This window comes from Corylus avellana, chromosome ca1, assembly GCF_901000735.1.
Source record: "Corylus avellana chromosome ca1, CavTom2PMs-1.0".
In the NCBI taxonomy this organism is placed as follows: domain Eukaryota; kingdom Viridiplantae; phylum Streptophyta; class Magnoliopsida; order Fagales; family Betulaceae; genus Corylus; species Corylus avellana.
Genome location: NC_081541.1, coordinates 27,992,793 through 28,001,967, shown reverse-complemented (window position 1 = coordinate 28,001,967; position 9,175 = coordinate 27,992,793).

Sequence of the window (9,175 nt, the reverse complement as noted above, 5' to 3'; positions counted from 1 at the left end):
CTTGGATCCAATGGTATGGTGTTCGTGACCAGCACAACCATTGCCTAATGGTTGGTCATTACAGGACGTAGACCACTAGTAGTGTGGGCTATCCGAGGTCTGACTCGATCGGGCTGTTAGTGTTATGGATGGTAGTGTACAATATCTAGGGCATCGATATTGTATTACATCTCGAGTAAACCATAAATGATAGTTTAAACCAAACGATATTTTCAAGGTGTATTAATGGAAACAACACATCTTTTCAATGTTTATCAAAACTGCGTGTTTATTTCTACTTAATAATAATGAGCTCATGTCATACCTAATTGTGGAGTTTACTTGCTAAGTCGTTAGACTTACGCTGTTATTACTTTTATAGGGGGCTTGTTCATAGAATCCAAGATTGGCATGGTTGCTGCTACAGACTTTACTTTAAGATCTTCATATCATTATCAGGTTTGCTTTACATTATTGTTAGTTGTTCCATGTCTTTAATTTGAGGATTATAATTTTATCGTAATGTTTATAGATTTCTCAGATTTATTTCACTTTCCTATGCATTAACTCTGATAATGCTTAGAGGGGCAGTTCCCCATTTAGCTACTAGTTGGTTAAACTAGGGTAATTGCCAGTAACCCTGCCAATATGGCCAAGATCAGTTTTATGGGCGTTACATCATCCCACATGGATTTGAGCTACATCGGATCCAAATCCTAAAAAATGACTCAAATCAAGTCCTTCGCCACCACTAGTTGGTTCTGCGAATCTATGTTCAGCTAAGCTAGTTAAACCACACAATTTACATATAATGGAGGGGGAAGAGATACAAGGGTAAGTCTAAAGACTTAGTGAGTAAAAATGCACATGGTACTTATGCCATTTAATGATGAACTTCGATTGATAAAATTATTCAGCATTTTGACATGACAGTTATTCATGAATGCAATACAGATATAGCACATGCTATAATCATATGAATCAATAATAGTTCAAATGTATGGTTTACCCGAGATATTCACTAGGGTTGGTGTTGTCCCGAAGGATCTATAATACAATACCGATGCCCCAATCATTGTACGCTACCGTTTATAACACTAGCAGTCCGACCGAGTCCGACCTCGGGTGGCCTACGCTACTAATGATGTACGTCTTGTAGTGACCCGTCAATTAAGGCTGCGCTAGTCATGAAATAACCATTTGAATACTCATATATCACATCCACACACACATTTTACCATAAAGTTAACATGTATAGTAAGCCCATATCCGTTATCCCGTATGTATCGGTGTACCATGTCATACGATGCAATTAGTCTTATCCGTCTTTTACATGCATGCTCTTACAATCTCATCATGTTCGTTATCTTGTTAAGTAGCACATTTAAAAAAAAAAAAAAAAACATGCAGAACCTAAATCCTAGAACTTTGAAAACAGAGGCTACTGTCCAAACGTTTGGGAAAAAATGGGCGGACATTCCTCAAAACACGTCTGGGCAAACGTTCGGCCATAATGTTTCAAGTAGAATCTCCCATTTGGTCCAACGAGTCTCTAAGCAATTTTGAATTGGTTTTAAGGCTACGAAAGGATCTCTAACATATCCTAACCCAAAACAACATTACTGTGCAACAATAAATACGCTAAACGATAATGAAACACTAAATCGTGTTAAAACCAAACGTAAAACCTAGAAGGACATTATAACCTCAAAAACTTCAACAAAACCATGGAATAACATCTAAGCAGAGTAACAACTAAATAAAATACGAAGTAAGGCAAGGAAGTTAGCTCTCCTTGAGCAAAGCCTCAAAGAAAAGTTCTTGTCCTCTCACAATCACCACCAAACACTCAACGAGGGTTTTTCTAGGGCATAGAGGGCAAAATAGTGTTAAAAGGGGCGTGGGAGAGGCTTTATATAGGCGGAGAAAAACTAGGGCGCCTGTTGTGACAATCTGTAGTTCAGCGAACGTTTGGTGGTCCCTAGCCAAACATTCGATGTATTGTGTGTATAGTGGTTCAGAGTTGCAGGCGTACGTACGGTTATTACCCACCAGGTCAAACTGGGTCAATGAACGTTCGGCGTGATCCCCTACCCAAACGTTTGGTGTACTATTTACCCAGCGGTTTCTTGGTTTTGCTCCGAACGTTTGGCAGTTCTTCATGCAAAAGTTCGGGTAGTACTAAAAACTCCCAAAAATTACCCCAAATAGGCCGATCCTAATGACTCGTGAGCCTTGGTCAACCCTTTGACTAAGCTAATCTTTGCCCAGTAATTACCTAGGGCACTACATTCTCAATGACAATATTGGGATGTTAGGCTTCGTTTGGTAAAAGCCTTGGCCCAGACACTGTTTAGTGTCTGACCCATTGACCGGTTTTCCCCCTCAACATTTGTCATATTTTTTACCATATTGCCCCTCTCTCTGCAATTTTTCCACAGAACAAAAAACCCCACGCTTTTTGTTTGCCCAGCACCTCCACCCCCCCCTGCGCTAGAGGAAAGAGTGGGATTAGAGGTAGAAATAGCAAGGAAGAGAGTTTGAATCAGTTGAAGGGAGCCAATGTGTGCTTTTCAGACGTAACCCATTTGGATTCTTTGGAGAAATCCTTGGAAAGTTTAGGGGTTTCTGTTGATGTTGTACTCTCATGCCTTGCTAGCCGCTCTGGTGGTGTAAAGGATTCTTGCAAGATTGATTATGAGGTAACAAGGAATAGTCTTGTTGCCGGCAGGAATCGTGGGGCTTCTGATTTTGTGTTGCTTTCTGCAATATGTGTGCAGAAGCCCCTTCTTGAATTTCAGCCCGCCAATCACCCAAAAATCACAATTAAACCCACACCAATTTGAACCAAAAATCAACAACTTCAAATCCTATCATAATACTCAATTTTGGTACAATATAGCACCAACAACCGAAAATCACTAGAACAAACCACAGTAATTTGAACCCAAAATCAACAAAATCACAACACATCAAAAATTTCCAAACAAAAACACTCATCCAATGGGTATAACGAAATTTAAACTACAATGAAAATCTTCAAATCAAACCCTAAATTTTTGAACCCTCACAACACACCAAAAAGCAACCGAATCGAAAGAAACAATAGTTACTTATTGTTTATGAGAAAAAAAGCAACCAAACCGAAAAGAATTCAAAAAAGAACGACATAGGGGGAGAAAAAGAAAAGGAAATTCAGGCTCTTACCTTGTGATCTTGCTATGATTTTCCTTAGCTCGAAACAGAGCATAGAAAGAAGCCAAACAAGAAGAAGAAAAAATTTGAAAAATCCAATCCCTCCCTCATTGGCTGCTATGTTAGAGATAAAGCACAACCTCTAGAGAGAGAGAGCGACGTACGGCCAGAGCGTGCTTCGTTTCAGCGTTTCCAAGAAAAGGAGAGCAGAAGAATGAAAATAGGGAGTTGGCTGTTAAGGTGTGACCGGGGGGTGAAACGGGTGGGGGTGAAACGGGCTCGCAAGTTTTCGCAAGGGATGGGGGGTGAGACGTTGGTAATCGCAAGTTTTTGCAAGGGCGAGTCGTGAAGGAGAAGACATGGCTATGGAGGAAATGAGGGAATTGGAGAAAAAGAGTATAGCGCTGGAAATTTTTGGAGAAACAAATGAAGGATAATAGTGTAATTTTACATCAGGAGAAGGACTTAATCAGTGTCTAGGCTGGGCCATGCCTTTTGCCAAACACCACCTTATGCAGTATGGTCTAAACGTTTTATGTGACATGGCTTGCAGGGCATGAGGGATGTTGCCCAAGTGGTCCTGGACGGATACATGGCGTGAAGATGGAGTGATTCAATACATCACGTTTCATAATGGTTTGCGTATTCTCTCAACCTAAGGCAACATGTGCTCTGAGCTAAAACCACGAGCCTTCCGTCGGCTTGCTGCAGTGAGGCTAGTCCGAGTTGCCTATGGAGCCTCGGCTCCTCGGTGCTCTTCATTGAGGCAGATGTAGCTTCGTGGTAAACGACCCGACAGGCCCAATTGGTAAATGGGTCCCAAAAGACCCTCGGTAATTGACTAGTTGGGTGTACCAAAAAGTAAAATATCAGTTTTGGTTTAAATAAATGCTAGCTGTGATGGGTCCGGGTAGGTATGGCCAAACGGGCCGAACCCACAAGATTCTGTTTTCATGAGAACACCATCGTTCCAACCCGAATATTCTGTCACATTTTATTAGGAAACTTTCGGGTATAGTCTATAAATAAACGTAGTTATAAAGTGGATAGAGAAGAGTTACGCGGAGAAAGGACAAGAAAAAATCGCAGGATATTTTCCCTGCAGTCATGATGATGATCAAGAGGCTGAAGATTTGCATGGAGCTGCTAAGATTGGCCATAGATTTCGTCATCGTTGTAGCCGACGCCGTCTGCGTAGTCATCCATCAGAACAGCACCCCACAGCTAACATACCAGTTGGGTTATGGAAATCCTGTTCCTTTTCTTCCCTTTCTTCCTTAAATTAATGTTGTTATCCTTTCAGTTTCAGACAACCCTTTTGTACAGTTTAAGGTTGGCCGGTTCTTCTCTAATTTCTTCTTCTTCTTCTTCCACCAGATAGATTTGTAGTTACAAGCTGAATGGATCTTTTTCTGAATTACTGGATTTATTTATTTATTTATTTTATTTTTATTTTTATGGATTATCACTTTTGCAGTAGAATATTGCACTGTGGGGTCTCATTTTCAATGCGATTTGATTTTCATTTTGGATTTGTCATAATAAAGGTGAGGATGTGACTGCATTATCCTTTTTCATAAAATACATTTTAGTCCCTCATTGTATGGCTATTGTTAAATTGGTCCATGATTTTTTTTTTTTTTTAATTAATTTTTTTTTTTTTAAGGAAATCGGTCCATGAATCTTAAATTTGTTAGAAAAATAAAAATAAAATAAAAAAAAGGAAGAGTTTTGTAACTAAAATTTAGCTGAAAACTAGGTAGTTCAACGAGAGAATATGCACTTAAATAAAGGGTGGTTTTCCAACCTACGAGCTAACTTTGAAAAATTCAATCCGTAAACATATGAGAAGACAATATAACTAACGGAGCTAACAAGCTCATTAATTTGGATGATGATGGAAGACTTTGTGCCATATTACCATGATTTCCCTTAAAAGGTAATTGGAAAAATTACATATACTATTCTATTGTCATTGTCCTTCAAGCAATGGATTAAGTTAATGCCTCTATGAAATTTCTAAAATTTATTAATGTTCTCCTGAGACTAGCAAAAAGAAAAAAAAATGTTTATTAATTTTTTTTTCATTAAAACAAAAGTACTCCTATAAATTAGAAAAAAAAAATCAACATAATAATAATAATAAAACGAAAACTAAAACTTATTATTATTATTATTTACAAAAGGGTTGGATCGAAAAGCACCCTTAAGGGTGGATCGACAACCCTGAAACTCATGGGGTAGCCGAACCACCCCAAAATGCTCAGGGGTAGCTTGGCTATCCCGTAGGAGTTTCAAGGGTGATCGATTCACTCCTTGGGGGTGGTTTGGCAACTATAGGGTTTTTTTAGTTGTTGATTTTTTTTTTTTTTTACTTCTTAATTTTTTAATTTTTAATTTTATTTCTTTTATTTGTGTCATTAGGGAGATATTGCCAATTATTTGTAATTTATGAAGGATATTGACGTAATTGATAATTTGGCACGCGCACAAGGAGTGCATTGGCAATCGAATTGTAATTTGAGGGAATACGTGTACTTTTCACATTAGCAAGTCTTATTGAACTATTACACGTGGAAAAACTATACTTAGCCCTTAAACTATCAGCTTTTTTGCAATATATAACCTTGAACTTTTAATTTTTGCGATGTTGATATCCAAGAATAAGCTCATTTTAATTTCACCACTTTTTGTGTTTAAAAAAAAAAAAGAAAAAGGGCATAACATAGACAAAATTAAAAATAGTTAATTCTTAACATACGAAAATTGCAAAAATTAAAAATTCGAGATTATAATTACAAAATACATGCACTTCATTACGACGAGTTTTATATATAAGAAAAAAGCAGGCTACAACTTGATTCCCTGAAAGTTGGGTAACTTGAAAAAGACAGTTTATTTTACTGCAAGGAGTCCTTTTTATGAGGGAATAGGATCCTGATCTTCTTTCGAATTCATTTGACTTTTTGTCTTTTTTTTAATCGATACGGGTGTTAAAATATTATTTTATTTTATTTTTTACTATTTAAATATTATTTTAATAATATTTTATAATATTTTAACACTGACGTGCTTAAAAAGTAAGCATGCCCATGAGCTTAAAATTACTACTCCCCCTCCAATATTACCATGTTAGATCTTATTTTCTTTTTGAGCCATCTACTCCAACCTCATTTATCATGGGAAAAGTCAAATTTTTCTTCATCTTCTTCTGTGAAGTCCCACCAAAAAAAGGAATTATATTATGGACTGACCAGATATACATAAATAAAGCAAGAAAACAGACTCTTTCTTTCAAGATATTGGGTTATGCTTTTTACTTTTCTTTTTCTTTTCATTTTTTTTTATAAATATTTTATGAAATGTATTTTTGTCCTTAAAGGGAACATTGACATTTTGTTGATAATTAAGAGAGAAAATTGACACAATTGGTTGTTTAAGAAGAAATATTGATAAGGGAATGATAGTTTGAGAAAGTTATATGTACTTTTTTTTTAATACTAACATTTTTACTAGAATAAGAATCCATCCAATTTTGATTTGGCTGCTCGAATTGTGAGCCCATTGAAAAGAGTGTTTGGAGTGTGAGGACAAGTGAATTTAATCTCCTTTTGTAGATTTTCTGGATTGCGTGCAATTCAAACGATTACTTATAAGAAATTATAATCCTTCAATCTAGGGAACATGATCCTCTCAATTTTATTTGAATTGGATAATATTCCGTTAGTTATATTGTAAAAGTATTTTTGTTTTTTCACTTTTAGAAGGGACAAAAATGCCCCTCTAATATAATTAACCGAATATTATCCAGTTCAAATAAACTGGAGAGGATCCTAATTCTCAATCTAGAGATTAGCTACCTAGTGATTCAATTCTATGTAATACTGACAAAGTTCTCTGGGTGTTTCAATATCATTCGGCACATGCTTGATTTTTTTGAAGAGAAATAATATGGATCAATAAATTCTCTATATTTAGCTTATATTCCATTACAATCAATTACTAGATTTATGGAGTTCACATAAATCTATAAATCTAATGGTTAATTGTAAAAGAATATGTGCAAAATATAAAAAATTTATTGATCCATAGCATTTCTCTTTAAAGAAGATAAAATATGCCTGAACCTCATGAATGTGGTTTCATTGGTTAATCTCTTGCATTTAGGTTAGCTGAATTGCTATAAGATTGTCTAAAAAATCTGAGAGAATCCAAATAATTGAGCCCAACAAAGAGCCGGAGGATTGCAAAGCCCACCAATCCCAAGAAGATGAGCTCAGCATTCTGGGTATCTCGAAATAATTGACCCCAACAATCTCCCTGCAACATGTCTAACAACTCAGACAAAATAAGTAGAAGAAGTTTAGAAAAAAATACATATCTCATCAAACTATTATTTTATTATTAATGTAACAATGTTTTCTCCAAACTACCAAAAAGGGTTAATATCTCTTTAAATATTTCCAATGACAAAAATGCCTTTTATAAAATTAAAAAAATTCTTAAAATTATAACCGGAAAAAAAAAAAAAAACTAAAACTAAAAATAAGAAAAAAGGAAAATAAATGGAATGCTAGTTCCATTACCTACGAAGACTAGATTATGGAGGGGTGCGGGACTCTGCAATCGGCGCTCACCTAGCACTTGAAATGAATATTCTCTGTCCTTTTTAACTCAAGAGTTAAACTGAATGGTCAATAGTTTATTTTGTGTGTGTGTTTGCTTATACAGTTGTTCTTTGTGGCGGTTTTCACTTCCTCCTTGTTCATGTTACTGAAAATGTGGAAGGTTTTGCTTTATTTGTGGGGAAAATACCTTAACTTCATTTTCATGTGAAAGATTGTGAGTAATCATTTAAAAAAAAAAAAAACAAATTCTCTATCGATGATCCTTCAGATATCTCCGTTAATATTATATGTCTTTAACCATGTGTTTGATGTGAAGATTTGACTGTTGTATCAATTATTAGCTTAAATTTTGTTTCAGGAAACTGGATGGATGCCGCGTCACATAATTGCTAAGGATGAATGTGAAAATATTTTAGGTGTTGTTCCACTCTATCTTAAAAGGTTTTAGCATCTGCTATTTTTTTTGTTAACACAGCAAGTTCTTTTTTTTTTTTTTTAATGGCAGTGAACCCCTCTAAGGCAGGATCACTTTGTGTACCTACCTCTGTCGAGCAAACCTGGTGTACAACAAGTTCTGATGTACTTTGTTCTAAAATTCCTTATATTATCTCCTTCCTGATGATAATCTGCTTTTATTTCTATCTGCAGCCATTCCTATGGTGAATTTGTTTTTGATCATTCTTGGGCTGATGCGTACTACAGTTTTGGGGCAAGCTATTATCCAAAGTTGCAATGCTGTGTACCTTTAACTCCAGTAACTGGTCCAAGAATTTTACTTCGTAATACCCCTTTCAAAGATCAAGTTTTTGACATTATGGTCTCTGCTCTGAAGGATCTAGCGGCCAAAGTGTTGGATTTATCAAATGGTTCTTTATTTTCATACATCACTTTGTTCATGCTAATCTATTTTATATAGCTCTGCTCTCTATCTATTGCAAACTTATTTTGACTAAAGAAGTTGTTTCACTAACTCTGAGAAAAAATGAGACACATTATTGTGGGAGTTGGTAACTGAAAAATTCCTCCACTTGTATCCATGTGGGACTCATGAAACAACGTGACTTTTTATTTTTGTGTCTAAATCAGATATATCATTTCCTTTTATTTTCTAGATTAGTGCTAAGAATACAAAAAAAATCAAGTTGTTGTGAAATCTGGTTTGCATGATAAACCTTGAGAGGACATTTAATCTAATGATGTGGCTTTGCAAAGTATTGTTATAATAAAAAGTTATTGAGTGGTGTAACATTTGTTCAAATTACACACAAACACAACGTAAAATTTCTCCTTTTTTTTTTTGGTTTAATTCTGCAGGGAGAGAAGAAACTGAGAAATGCTTTGCAGGTGCTCTGCTGAGGTAAGCAAAGGGTTCC